The sequence below is a fragment of the Dermacentor albipictus genome, chromosome 2, assembly GCF_038994185.2.
Source record: "Dermacentor albipictus isolate Rhodes 1998 colony chromosome 2, USDA_Dalb.pri_finalv2, whole genome shotgun sequence".
NCBI lineage: Eukaryota > Metazoa > Arthropoda > Arachnida > Ixodida > Ixodidae > Dermacentor > Dermacentor albipictus.
The window spans coordinates 3,380,541-3,400,918 of NC_091822.1; the positions used below are offsets into that span (position 1 = coordinate 3,380,541).

The 20,378-nt window shown below is 44.9% G+C and overlaps 1 protein-coding gene and 1 non-coding gene across 2 annotated transcripts in view; one reads left to right on the top strand and one right to left on the bottom strand.

Annotated features, from left to right (window-relative positions):
* LOC135921120 (4-pyridoxate dehydrogenase-like) overlaps positions 1-20,378 on the top strand; it is a 337,516-nt gene that overhangs the window by 253,360 nt on the left and 63,778 nt on the right. The window lies entirely within an intron of this gene.
* Positions 10,665-10,756, bottom strand: TRNAI-UAU (transfer RNA isoleucine (anticodon UAU)). The gene is given in 2 exon segments: positions 10,665-10,700; positions 10,719-10,756. It is a non-coding gene; the product is annotated as a tRNA-Ile (tRNA).

A 20,378-nucleotide genomic window follows, 5' to 3' on the forward strand; every position in this document is an offset into this window, starting at 1 on the left:
CGTACTATCAAAACTAATAGGCGAAAATGAACTAGACGATGTATTCGAGTGCTTGGAAGGGGGGCGTGAAGTGACGTTTACTCGTTTTCAGGGCAGCAGTCATGCAGGACTGGATCGAATATACATATCATTGGATACTATTCCAAGATGCCACAGTTATTGTGCAGTGCCTGTGTCGTCGTATTTGGGATCTATGGAAAATGAATGCCTTCTTACTTAATGATGAGTGGTTTGCCAAAGCAGTAAGGCAGGCGGTTAATGAAATAGTCGATGATGTATCGGAAACAACAACAGAGAAGTGGAACATTTTAAACAAAGTTTATCATTAAAGCCATAGAACGAACGAGTTGCATAAAATTTGAGAGGGAAATGAAAGAAAAGGGCATAAAAAGACTACTTGAGCAGCTGATAACGCTCGAGTGTAGAGAGCCTTGGACATACAAAGGCGATGTGCGAAACATTAAGGGAAAGCTTGAACAGTTCGACAGAGAGCGTTATCAAGGTGCCATCGTGCATGCGCGAGCAGATGCACTAGCGGCAAGGGAGACGCCCACTAAAAGGGCGCTTCGTCTAGAGAAGGCGCACGCATGGCGAAACCACATTAATAGAATTCTAATGAACGGGGCTGTCGTTGATGACAGTGAGAGCATTGGGCGCGACTTCTTCGAGTACTACCAGTCGCTTTTCGCATTTCAGGCAGCGAATGTAGAGGGTTTTAAAGCGGATTTTCTTAATCGCATGCCGCGAATAAGTCATGATACCAAAGAACGATTAGAAGGCAAAATAACTGAGGGAGAAGTAGAAAAGGCAATCGACGATTTGAACCTGGGAAAGTCGCCTGGACCTGGTGGCCTCTGCGTTGGGTGGTGTAAGGCGTTTAAGAGAGAATTGGCTGCATTGTTGGCAGAGCTATTAAATAACGCGGATCAGCAGATGTTTGCCCCCTTCCTTTGGAAAAGCGCACACCATACTAATACCTAAGAGCGATCCAATAGATAAACTAAAGTTAGTGTTAATCTATAGGCCAATATCACTAACAACTGTTGGTTACATGATATTTATGAAGCTTTTTGCTACCAGACTTCAAGGCGTCATCAAAGAAATAGTCGGAGACCATGCAATTTATGGCATCAGAGGGCGAACTATATTTTCTAACATCCATAAGATGCGATGTGTGCTCGAGTGTTGTGACGTCACCGGAGGCGGCGTTGCAGTTCTTCAACTCGATCTCGAGAAAGCTTTTGATTGTGTCGTTCATGTTATTTCCTTTGCCATCTTGGATCACGTTAATGTCGTATCCATCATCACTGAGGGCTTAGCCTTGGCGTACAAGAATTGCACAACCAGATTAATTGTTAATAAATCACTGGGGCCCCCATTAACATTATGCGTTCAGCGCGCCAAGGCTGTCCCCTCAGCCCACTCCGGTTTGCTATCTATATAGAGGCCATGTGTGTGGCAATCAATCAAAATGACAAAATACGTGGTTTTAGATTGGCAGCGACAGAAGTGAAGCTACTGGCGTATGCAGACGACCTTGCAGTGTGTTGCATAGATAAACCAAGCGTAACAAAAGCAATATCTGTAGTAAATCATTAAGTCACGGGTAGCAGAGTAAATTGGAGCAAATCCCTCGGGCTGTGGCACGGGGACTGGCTTTCCGCACCGGACTCTTTCGCGTGTGTGAGCTGGGTGAAAACTCCGACAAGGTATCTCGGTGTTCCCCTACATAGTTACAATAGCAGTGATGATTATTGGAGGAACCAAACAATGGACATGGAAGAAAAAGCAGACAAATGGAAATGTACTATCCTGTCTGTTTTTACAAGAGCAACAGTTCGCAACATCTTTTTAATCGCCAAGTTATACTATGTTATGCAAGCGTTGTAGTGTTCTAGAGTGAATGTGCAAAGGCTCCGCAGTGTGTTTGCCGTTTTCATATGGGGTTCAACATCGGAAAGGTGCAGCCGAACAAACTTGTTCAGAAGGGTGAAAGACGGTGGCCTGGGACTGGCCCATCTTTTTGTTCGACAACTTGTCAACCGATTTTTCTTTTTCCGCGATGTGCCCCATCCTGTTCTGCACACCGTATGTCAGCTGTGATTAAGAGACGCACTGACGACACATGTCAGTACGGCAAGCATCAATGGAACACTTCGTGGCTATGTTAAAGAAGTGGTCGACAGTGTCCGCTTCCTTACTGTTTGTTTTTCAAGTGATTACTGTGTCAAGTGAAAAGGAATACGCTGTATAAAGATGTGTGGAACATTGTTTTCCCAGGGCCGCTATACAGAACCATATACAGTGGAGGGCAAGGACAGGACGTTCTTAAACGGGTGAAATGCATGCAGGTGCCTCCAGGGGTAAAATACTTTTTTTTAGGCTCCACACTGGAACATACTCCGTGAAGACGTTTATGGAAGAACGAGGCTGTCTCGTCCCGTGAGGTTCTCACTGCTTGATCTGCTAGAAGCCCCAAACCATAGATCACGTGTTCTTGCCCTGCTGGGTGGCGGATGTTCTTCCGGGACGTCTTGAAGCGAACCCTGAAGAAAGAATTACCTGTAAACCCCCAAGGGATCAAGTATCTGCCTATTAAGGATGAAGAAGGGGTCCCATATGACTTTATTATGTTGAATGCTCTCCACTGTATATGGTGGGCTCGAATGGCTAGATACCACTGCGATGCCGACGCACGGCCGGTTCATATATATTTCAAAGAATGTATGTCGCGGTTTGTTGATACACAAGAAATGCAAGAATGTGCACCGGATTGGCTATCGAGGCTCGAAGCTGTGAAAGCAATGAAGAAATTTTCATTTAACAACGGCGGTCCCATACGGACGGATAGAATTATCGTAATTTTTTTCGCAGCTTTGCATTTAAAACGTGTGTAATATTTGTATATTCTGTGTTATGTCAAAGACCGGCATTAAAAAAAGTACCGTGCGCTAACCAATTGCGCCACTGGGGATTTAGTGCAGCAGAAACCTAAGTGAGCATATATCGGGTAACAATGGAATGATAAATTGGCGTGCGTATGAGGACATTTTTCTCGAATGTCGTTTTTTTTCTCCATTGCCAGATTATCACAGATACAGTACATTTCCTATACTAAGGAAAGAACAACACAAAGAGTTACATTTGCATTACATACTTCTAGAAAAGCACGTGTTAAAAACTCTTTAAGGTTACCAGTGTATCCAGTACAGGTAACCAGTCTAGTGGTTCAGCCTGAGATTTATGCACGTCTCTTATTTGATAAACACTTTCAATAAAATATTGTCTCGCTGGTTAGGCGTCCACATCAGCATTTTGTACAGCCATTCATGTTTTCCATATGCTTTGTAGGCTCAGCGTCATGATCATGTCATAGGGCACGTCGTTTTCTTTTTCAACTGGGAGAAAGCGGATACCGTCGGGCGATATAGGGAGCTCTTTTTTCAGCGTTCTCTGCAAGACATCCCAGTGGAATATTACATCCCTCCAGTCTAAGAAAATGTGTTCGATTGTCCCAGGCTTTGAATAAATGAGACAATTAACTGACCACGGTACTAACAGTCCTTTCTCTTGCAACCATGGTTTAACTGGCAGGGTATTGGTATGGAACTGAAAAAACAACGTCTTAACTGAGGAGCGGACTGTCATTCTTTTAACGCGTTTCAACACGCCTCCTTCCGCGCCTACACAATACATGGCACGATATATGGGCACTGGCAACATATCATCAATCAGATCCTTGTATAAACGCTTTTTAGGTACATTGCTCAGGTACTCCATCGAGAATCTCACTTTTAGCATTCGAGAAGACATAAAGGCCTCACGAAGAAAGCCGTGAACACGCCCTTTTTCTTGACATTTGATACAACACATTCAGGAATGACATCCCTCATTCGTGAATGTAAAATGTTTCGCAGAAATCCGTTATTTTGGTAAAGCAAAAAAATAAATCTTGACAACTTGTTTGAGAAATAAACGACATCAACTTATTCCCCCGCTACGAACTGATCAAAATAAATTAGTTCTGCTGCATCTTTCCCATGTTGAACGCCACACAAACACTGCAAAGACTCTGTGCAACTTCTGCACGTTGGTACGAGACATACCAAGCACTTGAAGAACATACCACACTTTCGCTACTAAAAACACGTTGCAAACTGTAGCACGCGCGAAAACGGAGAAATCCCGCCCATACCATTTATCTGTTTGTTCCCTAACACATTTCGTTTCCTCGTTCCAGTATTGCGTGGTATCGCGATAATGTTCCAAGGGCACTCCGAGGTATTTGACAGGTGTCACAGTCCATTTCATATTAGCGAAATATTCTGACGTATTTTTCCACGGCCCATGCCAGAAGCCTAAACGTTTGTTCCAATTTATCATACTGCCCGTGAGCGAGCAAAAAGTTCTGCTTCTTTAACGGTCTCTTTAACGCTTTCCTTATCGCCACAGAAGACTGCTATGTCGTCAGCATGACACAGTATTTTAACTTCACTTGCGAGTAATTTTAAACCATGTATTGTGTCTTTAAGAATCTTTAAGCAGAAAGGTTCGAGAAAAACTGCAAGCAATAGGGATGATAATGGACACCCTTGCCTTATACTAAACTCAATTTTGAAACTTTTGCTGGCACATTTATTTACAATTATGCTAGCTGAACTGTGAGTGCAACACATTTTCACACCAGTCGCAATCACAAACCCAACATTAATATACTCCAAAAGACTAAAAAGAATTTGATGTGATACACGATCGACAGCTTTTTCGAGATCAAGCTGTAACATTGCTACCCGTTCTGAAATGTCATCGCAATGTTCAAGTACACTTCTGGTAACATGAATGTTAGTAAATATCGAGCGTCCCCTGATACCACATGTTTAGTGGGGTCCTACCAAAACTGTTATCACGGTTTGTAATCTTTTTGCTAGTATTTTCATATATCTTTCTACATTGCTCAAGCTTTTTGGTCGATAGGACGAGACCGATAGGAGTTTAACTGGGTCATCTCTCTTGGGTACTATTACAACTTGAAAACAGTTGGAAGATAGTGGCACTGCATTTTCATTATATTCTTCGGTTATTACCTGATGCAAGGCTTTTCCCAGATCAACTTTAAAAGCTTTGTAGAAACAACTGCTTAAGCCATCTGGGCCTGGAGATTTGCCTATGGATAATTCATCAATTGCGTCTTCAAATTCACGTCCGGTAATATCTGCTTCAAGGCGCGTCTTCACATCCTCGCCTAACCTTGGCATTAAGTGAAGGTACTCATATTCAAAGCCGGTTGCTATATCAATTTTATGACCTAACAGATTTTTAATGTATTCTACAAAAGCAAGTTCAATTATCCGTTTGTCTTTTGTAATTGCGCCCTCGTACTGTATTTTTTTGTTATTTCATTTTTGACGGCATAACTTTTCCCATCCGCTAGTGAGCGCTCGGTCGGTGTTTCTCCCAAGCACAGTATCTCGCCACGAGCGCGAACAATGGCTCCCTTATATCTTTCGACATCTATTGGTTCCAGTTTGTTTTTTACATCTTTAATTTCATTATTTATAGCCCCTGCTTGTGTAGTTTCTGCGTTCAGCAAATATTCTAGCTGACTACGGAGCACATTTTCAAGCACACTGTCGTATAAGTACCGTGAGCTAACAAATTGCACTACTGGGGATTTTTTTTTCTTTATTGCCGAAACTTTCACCTAGAAAACACAAATGGCATCATTTTTTTGAAATAAAGTAAGCGATACATAATTATACACAAACACACTTTCAAGCTTGTGCGCATGCATGTTCTGCGGTCAGTCACGTTGTGGCTGGCCATGTCAGGTTTAAAATTCCTTTAATGTTGCGAGGGGCTCGATCCTCGACAGCCAATCCGGAGGACATTCTTGGTCTTTAATTACATCAATGAACTTGGAAATACCTTCCCGGAAGAGCAGCCGCGCAGGCCGGCTGTCAGGCTCAGAGAAGAAGCCGGCCATTCGAGCCCGCCATAAACAGTGGAGGCCCATTAGCATAATTAGGTCCAAAGTCATCCCATCCTCATTTTCTACTGTCAAAAATCTAATACCTAATGGACTTAAAGGCAATTCCTTCTGTAGTGTTCTTTGAATAACGTCCCAAAAAGAACAAAAAGCCCTGCCCAACAATGCAAAAAAGCATGATCAATTGTTTCAAGCTATTTACATGTAAGGCAGTTTGCTCCCCAAGGTAAATAAAAACCCCTCTCTTGTAAAAAGGCCTGCACCGGTAAAGTTCCAGTACGCAACTTAAAGAACAAGGATTTAGTGTTTGGCTGCACCTGCACTTCCTTAACACGCTTTAACACGTCGTTTCCCTGTGCCTCACTCTTAATGGCTCTGTACATCGGAACCGGCATAATCATATCTACTATATGGCTTTACAATTTCTTGCGTGACACCGAAAAAAGATACTCGTTAGAAAATCGTACGGACAGAAAACGGGCACTGTCAACGACTTCCCTTAGGTACCATCGAAGAGCACCAGGCATACTTAAATTGCGCACCACGTACATCGGCAGATGCTTCCTCAGTCGTAACTGGCGCATTGTGCGCAGAAAGGGGTCATGCTCATCTCGAAAGAAAGAAAACCGGTTTGCTAGCTGTTTCACAAAAAGATGTGACAGGCCTAAGCCCCCGTCCTTGACTCTCCTAAATAAGTTCGTACGGCTGCACCTCTCCCATTCTGATGCCCAAATGAATACAGCAAAAACTCTGTGGAATCTTTGCACATTTAAACAAGAGCAACAGAAAACTTGCGTAACGTACCATATTTTGCTTATTAAAAACAAGTTACACACAGTAACTCTCGCAAACATCGAGAGATGAGCACCTTTGCAATTTGTTGTTTTTTCCTTGAGTCATTTGGCCTCTTCTAACCAGTAGTCCTCATTCGGCCGGTAATGTTCGAACGGAACGCCTAAGTATTTAGCTGGCGCTTTAATGCATCTAATGTTGGCGAACGTTTCCGATGTTGACTGCCATTCACCATGCCAAAAACCGAGACACTTCAATTTGCAACGCTCCCTGTTGTGTTTCCAAAATGTTTAACAATGGTTGTCGCTTGTTTAATACTTTCTTTAGTTGTACAGCACACCGCTACATCGTCTGCATATGCCAGGAGTCTCACTTCGGCTTCCATGAGTTTGAAGACCTTTATGCTACAGTTTTGAATGACTGCCAAACAAAAGCTTTCTAGATAGATGGCAAACAAAAGCGCGCTGGGAGGACACCCCTGGTACAAGGAACGCTCGATTTTAAGGGGTGCCCTCAGTGTCTTATTATTAATCAACCGTGTTGAGCAGTTTCGGTAGGCCAGAGCTACCCCATCAGCGATGATTCATCCTACATCACGTGCTCAAGAACTAATAAAATTTCATGCGAGACAAAGTCAAAGGCTTTTTTCTAAATCTTTCTGCAGAATGGCAACCACGTATTGAAACTCGTCACAGCATTCCAAGACGCCTCTCATCATGTGTACATTTGTCGCGATAGTGCGTCCCTTAATACCGCAAGTCTTGTGTGGTCCTACAAGATCCTTAATGATTGACTGTAATCGGCTTGCAAGAACTTTCATTAAGACTCTGTAATCAGTGTTGGTCAATGAAATGGGTCTGTATGCCGTGACTAGTCTCAACATTGCGTTTTGATTCGTCTTAGGAATAAGGACAGTATGGGCTTCAGAGAATGGCGGTGGTGGTGGTTGGTAGCAAAAACTTCGTCAAACAGCGCTCTCAACAAAGGCACCAACTCGTTCTTGAACATTTTATAAAACGCAGCGCGCCAAGACCATCCGGACCTGGCGACTTATTAGGGCTCAAAATATCTATAGCACTTTCTATTTCTCCATGCGTAATGGCAGCTTCTAGAAGTGACTTTGTTTCAGCTGATAGTTGCAGCATACGATAAAGATAGTTTGCTCTGTACGCTTCGATATCGACCAGCTGGTATGCAAAGAGCCGCTTGTAATGCCGGTGAAAAGCACGTGCGATGCTCTCCTGGTCATTCAGTTCTTGGCCAATCTCTTCAATCACTTCTACTTTGTTTCGCCGCGCATGCGTCTTCTCGATACCTAGCGCCCGTTTCGTGGGCGTTTCCCCCACGGCCAATGCTGCTGCTCTGGCTCGAACGAGCGCCCCGCGATAGCGGTTCTCCTCGAATAGGTCCAGCGGTTGCTTTATCTCAAGTAGGTCTTCTTTAAAAAGACCTGGCGCTTTGCTTTCCAGCGCAGTTACTTTCCGCAATGCTTCTTTCGGCCCGTTCTCTCTCATCTTTTCTCAGTATTTTAAGACGCTGCTTCTTTCGATTGCTTTTATTTTAAAGCTTTGTTTTAGTAATTCCCAATCTACAGCTATCTGCGTATTATCGTCCAGTTTAACATCGTGTATTGCTTCTGACACAAAATGGATAAAGTGCTCGTCACGTAATAGCGTTGCGTTAAGTTTCCACAGATCCCTGTTAAAACTAGTACATCTTTTTTTCTTCACCCACATTGCATTTCACTAAGCAATGGTGCGAGAAAGAAATGGGTAGTACAGTGTAAATGTTACATGCAGGTATGATTTGAAGCGACACGTAAATACTGTCTTGCCGAGCATGGCTAGAACCCTGAAAGCGTGTACTGCACCTCGCGTTCCCCTTCTAAGCATTCGGCAACGTAGGCAATATCATGCTCATCTATCATTTCTTTCAACAATATGGTTCTCTTGTCGTTCGGTCTCTGTTTTGTTGCTTTATCCCTCCCGCTCAGTACGTAATTGAAATCCCCTAGGACAACCAGTTGTTTCGTGACATTTAGATGCTTCCTAATCTCCGAAAAAAAATTGGTTTGGTCTTTATCCACGTTTGGTGCATAAATACAAATGACGTGCCAGTCACGGTCGCCCAACGAAAAATCGCACCACAATATCCTACCTGACATACATGAAAAATAATCTTGAATAACAAGGCCTTGCAACATTTTAACAAAAAGGATGCAGCCAGCGGATGTCCCAACGGCATGGCTAACAACCACAAAATACGTAGACGTGAAACGAAGCACCATGCTTCCGGTTTCCTCCACCCCTTCTACTTTTGTTTCTTGTACTGCCAACACGTCAACCAAGTCCAACACGGTCCACCAAGAGTCGATAGACCTGACACTGCTTTTTCTTGGCAGCCAGTCCTCGTACATTAAGTGTGGCGTAACTCAAAGGCTGGTTAGAAGCAATCATTCACCAACAGTGTTAGAGGAGAACCCAAAGCATGGTGCTTACCTTCAACGTCTAGTACGCCACTAGACATCACCGTGCTTGTCCAGTTGCCCGGTGTCGTTTTGTTGCGCCGCCAGTTTGTCCCCGAGCCGCCTCCCTGCCCCAACGTTGGGCGTTGGCTTGTATCCCGAACGTCTCTCCAGAGGCGCCTTTGCGGGCGGTCTCTCCGTCTTGCTTGCCTCATGGCTGCCCTTGAGGTCTTCTTTTTCCAGTGGTTGCTTGACGGCCGCGCTAGCAACCGATGTATTGGTGGCCCCGTCAGCTGTCTGGTCTTTGCAGTCGGCCAGTGCGCCCACCACAGCAACTTGAGGAACACACTCCCCTTTGTCAACGTCTTTCTCTGCCGTTGCCGGTGTTCTGAAAGAGTTACTCGTGGTTTTAGGGAGTCTGTGTGTCTCCCCCACAACAGGTGCCACTGTAGTGGCCGTCTCCTGCAGATTGGCCACGTCTGCGGTGCCTCTGGCAGCGTCCTCAGCTTCAGCCACGTCCATGGCTTCCTCTGCTGTCTTATCGCCCTGAGGCTGACCAGCCACCGCGGCGTAAGAGCGCTCACACTTGGCATCAACATGCCCCAAACGTCGGCACATAGCACATCGGGACACTTTACAGTCGCGTCGTACGTGACCGTTTCCTTTGCAGCGCAAGCACTGCATCGGCCGGCCAGGGGCGAAGACCAGGGCCAGCTCACCGGCGACCCGGATCTGATGGGCAGGTCATCCACGGTAACGCCGCTCTCGAAGTTCAACAGCACGGCCCTCGTTTTGAAGCCTTTTCACTGACGCCTTCGACACGCCAGCGCTCCCGGCCGATCTCCAGCACCTTTCCGAAGGCCACAAATGCCGTCTTCACATCCTCGTTGTCGACGCCGTGAAGTAGCAAGTGCAGCCGCAACTTCACCGTACGGTCCTGTGGATCGATGATGAGGCAGCGCCGCCCCTTCACCTGAAGCTCCTTGAAGGCCTGCAGCCTCTTTGTTGCATCAGCGCCACACATAGTGACCGCCCAGACATGGTTTATCTGATACGCTCCCAGCGCAATGACTTCAGGCAGCAGTCGGGTAGGGCGCAGGGCGTCACGAAAATCTTCAACCCTAAAGGGCCTCACCCGGATGCCGCCATGTAAAAACACCATGTTCGACGCGACGTGACCGGTAGGCAGATGCGGCAAAACAATCTGATAGTCACTATTGTCGAGCCTGTGTCCAAGGGACACGCCCACCTGAGCCGCTCCATAGGAGCACATGATTACGCGTCCGTTCGCTGTGGTGGCCGGAAGTGAAATGCGCCACTGGGGATTGAGTGCAGCAGAAACCTAAGTGAGCATATATCGGGTAACATGGAATGATAAATTGGCGTGCGTATGAGGACGTTTTTCTCGAATATAAAAGAATATTTCCCAGGTGAGGCTCGAACTCACAACCCCGGCATGGCTCACGATAACTGTCGTATAAGTACCGTGCGCTAACCAATTGCGCCACTGGTGATTGAGCGCAGCCGAAACCTAAGTGAGCATATATCGGGTAACAATAGAAGGATAAATTGGCATGTGTATGCGGTCTTCTTTCTGGAATGTCGGATATAAAAGAACATTGCCCAAGTGAGGCTCGAACTCAAAACCCCGGCATGGCTCACGAGAACTGTCGAATAAGTGCCGTGCGCAAAGCAATTGCGCCACTGTGGATTTTTTTTCTTTATTACCTTCTCGGCACATGACACAATGAAACACATACAAAACACTTATATCGCTTTACAAGTAAAAGATGCGAGTGATGAACGGGCCAGCTATCTCCAAAGAATTAAAAGTGTTTCAGTTGAGCAAGGTCGTCCATTAATGGGAGCCACTCTGGCTGTTCTTTTTGAGCCTTAAACACATCTCTTATGTAAGACACACTTTCAATAAAGTACTCTGGAACAGGGAGAATAGTTTCATCTGCATGCCTAAATGCCACTCGATTTTTTCATATACTGTGTAAGCTGATAAGCATAAACATGTCCCACGGCACTTCGTCCCCTCTATCCACTGATAGAAATCGTATGCCGTAAAGTTATATTGGAAGCTGCCTTCTTAAAGTTCGTTGCAAGACGTCCCAGTGAAATACAGCGTCTGAGCAGTGAAGGAACATGTGATCTATTGTCTCCGGTTTTCTACAGATTAGACAGTTTGTGGACCATGGGACCAATATTCCTTTCTCCTGTAGCCATGGCTTCACGGGCAGTGTGCCAGTGTGCAGCTGAAAGAAGAATGATTTCATTGAGGGCCACACCGACATCTTTATCACTCTCTTCAGTACATTCCCTGCAGAGCCAACACAGCATATGGAATGGTACAAAGGTATAGGCAAAATAGTGTCAATAAGGTCTTTATAAAATTGTTTCCTTCTTACATCAGCAAGATACTGCGCAGAAAGGCGAACTTTCAAACACTGAAAAGTGCGTACAACCTCCCATATAAAGCCCCACTTCAGTTATACTTTCCTTATCTTCGCAAAAAATGGCGATATGATCCGCATATGATAGTACTTTAACTTCAGTGAACAACATCGTGAAGCCATGCACTTTTTAGTTTGATATAATTTTCAGGCAAAAAAGTTCGAGATACAGTGTAAACAACAATGAAGACAAGCGGCACCCTTGCCTCACGGAAGAACGAACTGCGATACTTTCACTCAGTTGCTTATTAACAATAAGTTTTGCCGTACAACCAGCATATGCCATTTTGACACCTTCAAGGAGCCCTCGGCCGACAATCACGTGTTCGAAGATACAAAACAGAATATGGTAGTTGACGCGGTCAAAGGCCTTTCCCATGTCCAGTTGAAACATGTCTACACGTTTATCAAATGCATCGCAGCATTCTAGCATGCTCCGTGCTACGTGAATATTTGTCGTTATCGTACGTCCTTTAATCCTGGACGTTCTATGCTGGCCTACGATAGTTTTTATTACAATCTGCAACCTTCTGCCCAGAACCTTCATGAATATCCTACAGTCCATATTCGTGAGACTTATGGGCCGATACCCTCTGACGGACAATCTCTTAACCAGGTCATCACTCTTCAGAACTAGGATGGTGCGACTTCTTCGGAAGGACAGAGGCATCATCTGCTTTTTGTATGTTTCTTGAATTACGCTGTGTAAAACATGCGCCATGTCAGACTTAAACGCTTTGTAAAAAGTTGCGCCCAGCCCGTCGGGTGCAGGTGATTTGCCGGAGCTTAACTCGTCGATTGCGCGCTCTACTTCCGCTGCACTAATCAATGCCTCGAGCCCAAGCTTGACTTCATCCTCTAAGATAGGCATCAGTACCAAAAACTCCGCCGCGAGACATTCTTCTACACGTGACTCGTGACCCAGTAGTCCTTGGTAATAATCAACAAACGCACGTTCAGCAGTGTTAGAGTCACGAGCCATTTCGCTCGTGTACTCTATCTCTTTTATCTCGCTTTTTACTGCATATCGCTTGTTGTCGCACAGGGACTGCTTTCTCGGTGTTTCGCGAAGCCACAACCGTTCTGCACGTGCGCGTATGACCGCTCCTTTATATTTCTCTTTACTCATCAGTTCTAACGTATTTTTTTTCTTTTATTTCTTTTTCGTGCTGACCCGGCTGAGCACTTTCCAACCTCAGCAGCAAATCTAAGCGGTTCTGAAATTCTTTTTCGTCTGCCTTGTCGCTTTGGCGCAGCGCACTCACTCTTTCGATAGCGATCATTTTAATTTCTTTTTTAATATGTTCTCATTTTCCAATAATGTCTCCCTGATCACCCGTTTGCAAACAGTCCATTTTTCTTTTACTCTAAACACAAAACCTTCATCCTCAAAATTTTACTACAAATTTCCGTAGTTCCCAGTTGAACTTCGACCTTTTGGTCTTCGTTCGTATTGTAAACATTACCATGCAATGATCGCTGAACGCAATGTTTTTAACAAAGTGGTCACTGAACATTGGGACCAGGCCAGCAAACACATGAACTCTGTCAAGTCTTGCGGGACTTGACAGAAATTGTTGGAAATGTATGAACTGCAGACGGGCCCCTTCTGACAGAGCACTCCCGACGTCTTCCAAATTGTTCTCCAGGACAATTGCATTCAAAAGTAACGAGTTTTGGTTTCTAATGGTCGTGTTAGTAGCTCTGTCTTCGGGCATGCATACGCAGTTGAAGTCACCCTTAAGAATAACGTATCTAGGAGACTTCAGATAGGGCTGGACCATTTCGAAGAAAGCTTTGCGCTCATTTTCCTTATTTGGGGCATACATACACATTACGCGCCGCTGTAAATCAAGATACAAAAAATCACATCACAAAACGCCCGGTGTTGAAAACTGTAACAGATTCTTCATTAACACCTAAAGAATTGCGAATTAAAATGGCACACCCTCCCGACGTACCAGCAGAATGACACACGCATACATTGTATCGGCTTCTAAAAAGATCAATCATGCGGTTCGTCTGAGCTTCACTTTCCACCTTAGTCTCTTGCACTGCCACTACGTCCACATCGTTGTCAAGCAGGAGACAACTTAATTGATACTGACGCCACCTCGCTGCCAGTCCTCTTACATTAAACGTGGCAAATTTAAGTGCTGCTTCTGTTCTGCTTGCCGTGTACGCGACAAATTAAATAGACCAAATGGCTTCGTGCTCACCTTCAGTCTTAATACACCGAGAAATGAAGTTCAGCAATTGCTTCTCAAGAGTTCACGAGCAATTGCTTCTCAAGAGTTCTCGAGCACACTCAAGAGGCTTGCTCGCTATCTTCAGCACGCTGGCGCAGCCTCAGCGCGCTGGTCGTCGTAGTCCCGTTGTGGGTCGCCTCTCGTCCCTTGTCAAACCAGAAGGGAGCCATGGTTGCTACGTCGGTGTAGTCTTCGCTTGCTTTTTGTCCGGTGGGATGTTACGCTTCGGGCGAAACGTCGGCCGGTGCTGCCCTCCCGATTTGGCGGGTGGTTCGTCGATACTTGCAGAAGGATGCTGAACCTCTTCGACACAGGCCTTGTCCTGTGTCCTCTTTGCTGGAGCACTACTCATGCTTGGTTGGACGACGTCCATACCTTCTCCCTCCTCTTGAGGTTTTCCATGTACTGCTTCCGTAGCAATACCTTGGCTTAGTTCCGCTGCATCAATCTTCGAAGCTACAGCAGCCTCCTTCGACGCAGTGGTCTGGTCTTCAGTCTGAGTCGCTGCCACGCCCCCCTAGACGGCGTTAGGCGCTGCCTGCGGCGTATTCTTTTCTGCTCTTCTCGCTGCCTCCTCGGATTCATACGCATCCATGATAAGTTCGGAGTCGTCTTGTCCTTGCATGTGCCCTGTGACATTTACGTACGTTTTGACGCAATGCGATTGGTCATGGCCGAAGCGACACCATTGACTGCAACGGGGAACTTTGCATTCACGTCGGACGTGTCCTGAGGTATGGCACCTTAGGCAAAGCGGGGCTCATCCAGGAAGGACAACGAGGGCCTGTTCTCCAGCAATGCGTAGCTGGTGAGGCAGGTCATCAATTGTAACATCAGGCTTCAACTTCAAGGACACACAACGCGTTGACGAACCTTTGTCCATGACTCCCTGAACGCGCCAGCGTTCCATGGCGACTTCCGTGACCGTTGCGTAGGCTGCAAAGGCTGTTCACACATGTTCGTCCTGCACGTTGTACAAAATCCAGTGGATCTTCATCCTCATGCCCTTGTCATCCGGATCAATGACAATGCACCGTCGTTCCTTCACAGTCACTTCACGGGCTGAAAGCAGCTTCTTCATTCCTTCAGCAATCTTGAACGTGATAGCCCAGATGTGATTCATTTGGTGCGGCCCCAAGGCGACAACCTCGGGTAGCAGTTCCAAACAAACCAGTGGGTCGCGAAAATCCTCAACTTTGTAGGGCCTTGTTCTAACGTCGGCATGCGAAAACCGCGTATTTAAAACAATTCGACCTGCTGGTAGCTGCGGTAAAATAACTTCATATTCTTGGTCACTCGAGCCAGCAAACCTGTTTCCATGACCAAGCTGGGCCGCTGATACCACTCCGTTGCAGCGCATGATGCGCAAGTCCGTCATGCTCGGTGGCCGGAAGTGGAAAATCGCGCCGCTGGGGATTGAGTGCAGCAGAAACCTAAGTGAGGATATATCGGGTAACAATGGAATGATAAATTGGCGTGCGTATGAGGACTTTTTTTGAATGTCGAGTATAAAAGAATATTCCCCAGGTGAGGTTCGAACTCGCAACCCCTGCATGGCTCACGAGAACTGTCGTATAAGCACCGTGCGCTAGCCAGTTGCGCCACTGGGGATTTTCTTAAGTTTAATGCCGGTCTTTGACATAACACGCAATATACAAATATTACACACATGTCATAATTGCAAAGCAGCGAAAGAAAATTACAATAATACCTTCCGTTCATATAGGACCGGCGCTGTTAAATTAATATTCCTTCATGGCTGTCAGAGCTTCGACCCTCGATAAACAATCCGACGGACATTCTTGCATTTTCTGCGTATCAACAGTGACATACATTCTCTGAAATATATATGAGCCAGCCGGACGTCGGTATTGCGCTGGTACCCTGCCATACGAGCCCGCCATATACAGTGGAGAGCATTCAACATACTAAAGTCATACCGAACCCCGCCTTCATCCTTAATTGGCAGATACCTAATCCCTTGAGGTTTACAGGTAATTCTTCCTTCAGGGTTCACTTCAAGACGTTCCAGAAGAACACAGCCACCCAGCAGTGCAAGAACACGAGATCTATGGTTTCGGGCTTCTTGCAGATCAAGCAGTGAGAACCCCACGATACAAGACTGCCTCGTTCTTCCATAAACGTCTTCACGGCGAGGGTTCCAGTGTGGAGCTTAAAAAAAAGGATTTTACCCCTGGAGGCACCTGCATGCGTTTCACCCGTTCAAGAACGTCCCGTCCTTGCCCTCCACTGTGTATGGCTCAGTATAGCGGCAATGGGAAAACAAATATCACACACATCTTTATACAGAGTTTTCCTTTTCAGTTGACACAGGTAATCATTTGAGAAACGAATAGTAAGGAAGCGGACACTGTCGACCACTTCTTTAAAATAGCCACGAAGTGTTCCATTCATGCTTGCCGTACTCACAAAATGTGCCGGCAATGTGTCGCTTAAGCTTAGCTGACATACGCTGCGCAGAAAAGGATCACGCACATCGCGGAAAAAGAAAACTCGGTTGACCAGTGGTCGAACAAAAAGATGGGCCAATGCCACACCGCCGTCTTTCAGTCTTCTGAACAAATTTTTTCGGCAGCACCTTTCCCAAATTGAACCCCATATGAAAGCCGCAAACACTCTGTGCAGCCTTTGTACATTTACACTAGAACAAGACAACGCTTGCATAACATAGTATAACTTGGCGATTAAAAAGATGTTACGAACTGTCGCTCTTGCAAAAACAGACAGGTTACTACATTTCCATTTGTCTGCTTTTGCTTTTATGTAACTTTTTTGGTTCCTCCAATATTCATCACTGGTATTGTAACTATCAAGGGGGACACCGAGATAACTCGTGGGAGTTTTCACCCAGCTCACACTCGCGAAATAGTCTGGTGCAGAAAGCCAGTCCCCGTGCCAAAGCTCGAGGGATTTGCCCCAATTCACTCTGCTACCCGTAACTTCGCAGAAATGATTTACTACAGATATTGCTTTTGTTACGCTTGGTTTATCTATGCAACACACTGCAAGGTCGTCTGCATACGCCAGTAGCTTCACCTCTGTCGCTGCCAATCTGAAACCACGTATTTTGTCATTTTGATTGATTGCCACCCACATGGCCTCTATATAGATAGCAAACAGAAGTGGGCTGAGGGGACAGCCTTGGCGCGCTGAACGCATAATGTTAATGGGGGCCCCAGTGATTTATTAACAATTAATCTGGTTGTGCAATTCTTGTACGCCAAGGCTAAGCCCTCAGTGATGACGGAACCGACATTAACGTGATCCAAGATGGCAAACGAGATAACATGAACGACACAATCGAAAGCTTTCTCGAGATCGAGTTGAAGAACTGCAACGCCGCCTCCGGTGACGCAACAACACTCGAGCACACATCGCATCTTATGGATGTTAGAAAATATAGTTCGCCCTCTGATGCCATAAATTTCATGGTCTCCGACTATTTCTTTGATGACGCCTTGAAGTCTGGTAGCAAAAAGCTTCATAAATATCATGTAATCAACATTTGTTAGTGATATTGGCCTATATAATAACACTAACTTTAGTTTATCTATTGGATCGCTCTTAGGTATTAGTATGGTGTGCGCTTTTCCAAAGGAAGGGGGCAAACATTTCTGCTGATACGCGTTATTTAATAGCTCTGCCAACAATGGAGCCAATTCTCTCTTAAACGCCTTGTACCACCTAGCGCAGAGGCCATCAGGTCCAAGCGACTTTACCAGGTTCAAATCGTCGATTGCCTTTTTTACTTCCCACTCAGTAATTTTGGCTTCTAATCGTTCTTTGGTAGCATCACTTATTCGTGGCATGAGATTAAGAAACTCCGCTTTAAAACCCTCTACATTCGCTGCCTGAAATGCGAAGAGCGACTGGTAGTACTCGAAGAAGTCGCGCCCAATGCTCTCACTGTCATCAACGACAGCCCCGTTCATTAGAATTCTATCGATGTGGTTTCGCCATGCGTGCGCCTTCTCTAGACCAAGCGCCCTTTTAGTGGGCGTCTCCCCTGCCGCTAGTGCATCTGCTCGCGCATGCACGCTGGCACCTTGATAACGCTTTCTGTCGAACTATTCAACCTTTTCCTTAATGTTTCGCACATCGCCTTTGTACGTCCCAGGCTCTCTACACTCAAGCGTTATCAGCTGCTCAAGTAGTCTTCTTAAGCTCTTTTCTTTCATTTCGCTTTCACATTTTATGCAACTCGATCTTTCTATGGCATTAATTTTATCCTTTTGTTTAAAAGATTCCCACTTCTCTGTTATTGTTTCCGTTGCACGATCGAGTATTTCATTAACCGCATTCATTACTGCTTTTACAAACCACTCATCAGTTAGTAACAAGGCATTCATATTCATAAATTTCAGAAATCATTTTTGTCCACACAGTTCGCGACTGGAATGACCTTCCCTGTCACTTAGCACAAATCCCTGATCCAGTCCATTTCAAGACTTCCATCGAGGAAGCCATGTCATCGTCATGATTCTCATGTAAGATTCATTGTTAACCGCCGTTCTTGCGCCCACTCCTCATACTACACGCGCACCTTCACTTTCACTATCATTTACCAACATCCGCAGTCTGTTGCCAAAACGTGTCATGCTTGAATCATATCTTGAAGATAGCATGTCTGATGTTGTATTGTTAACCGAGACCTGGCTTAATGCAGATGTAGGTGACTCCGAGATATTTCATACTTCTAATCAGTACGCCATTTATCGCCATGATCGTTCACATAAAAAGGGGGGCGGCGTGTTGGTGGCCATCAATAAAACTATTCCTTCTTTTCTCGTTGACACTGACACTGCTCTTGAGGTAGTTTGGGTGGCTTGTCCTACATTATACGGGAAGTTACTGATGGGCGTTTGTTATCGCCCACCTGCCACTGACTGCTTGTTCGTGTCTGATCTTCATAAAAGTATTACCAGGGCCCTTGAACAGTTTCCCACTAATAAGATATACCTATTTGGGGGTTTTAATTTCCCTGATATTAATTGGCCTCGCTTGTCTTCATCGAGCACTGATTCAGGTGATTTTACTGAGCTGTGTTTAGAGTTCAATCTTACGCAAATTGTTTCTGAGCCTACCCGCGGTACTAACATATTAGATCTTATTCTCACAACAGACCCACATAGCATAAGCCCTGTCATGCAACTTGATGGATTTAGTGACCATAACCTACTGCAGTTCTCAATTTCTATTCCACTGAATTTCGCTGGTGCTGAACGTAAGATTATAAGGGATTATAACAAAGTAAATTACGAACAAATGAACAATGAACTTGAGGTTTTCCTTCAGAAAACGTTTCTTCCATCATTTACAAATAATTCTGTTGAAGTGAATTGGAATTCATTCAGAAATATTATGTCACTCATAGTAGACAAATATGTGCCACTACTCACTATATCTAATGACAAACGTAACCCATGGTTTAATAAATCACTTAGATCACTCTGAAATAAAAAGAAAAGGTTATACGCTTCTGCTAAACGGCTATCGTGTCCCTCGGCATGGTCTAAATATAAGGATTGTTTACAATCTTACTGCCTAGCAATATGTGAAGCCAAAAAGAAGTATTTTTCCAAAGATCTGTCCTCACTTCTACACACTAACCCTAGAAAGTTTTGGCAAGCTATCTCTACTGATCGTGGCAGTAATACAGTAGCATTACATGACGCTGACAATGTTCCTGTCCCTGCATCTGAGTGTGCTTCAACTTTCAATTCGTTCTTTAGCTCTGTGTTCACCAATGAAGACTGCTCTTCCATTCCCTGTGTCTCCGACCTTCATTATCGCTTCATGTCCCCTATAACTATTAGTGTTGAAGGCATTTCGAAACTAATACGCGATCTAAAGGTGTCTACATCATGTGGCATTGACAATATTAATTCTAAAATTCTAAAGAACACGTCAGCTATATCCAGTCAGATTTTGTGCTACATCTTTCAGCAGTCTTTATCAACAGGTCTTCTACCTGCTGACTGGAAGATAGCCAAAGTTATTCCTATATTCAAAGATGGAAACAGACACTCACCTGGTAACTACCACCCCATTTCACTAACATGCATTTGTTGTAAGCTTCTCGAGCACATCATTGCCTCCCATTTATCCCACCATCTTGAATCTAATAACTTTTCTTTCAAAATCAACATGGTTTTCGTAAAGCGTTGTCTTGTGACACCCAACTTTTGGAATTTACATCAGATTTACATTATGGCATGAATAACAGCAAAATGATTGATTGCATCTTTCTCGACTATGCAAAAGCATTTGACAGAATGGCTCACTGTCGTCTAATAGCTAAATTAACTGCTCTTAAGATTGACTCATTAACATTATCTTGGCTTCGCAATTTCTTGTCTAATCGGCACCAGTTTGCATTTGTGAATAACTTTAACTCCTCCACGTCT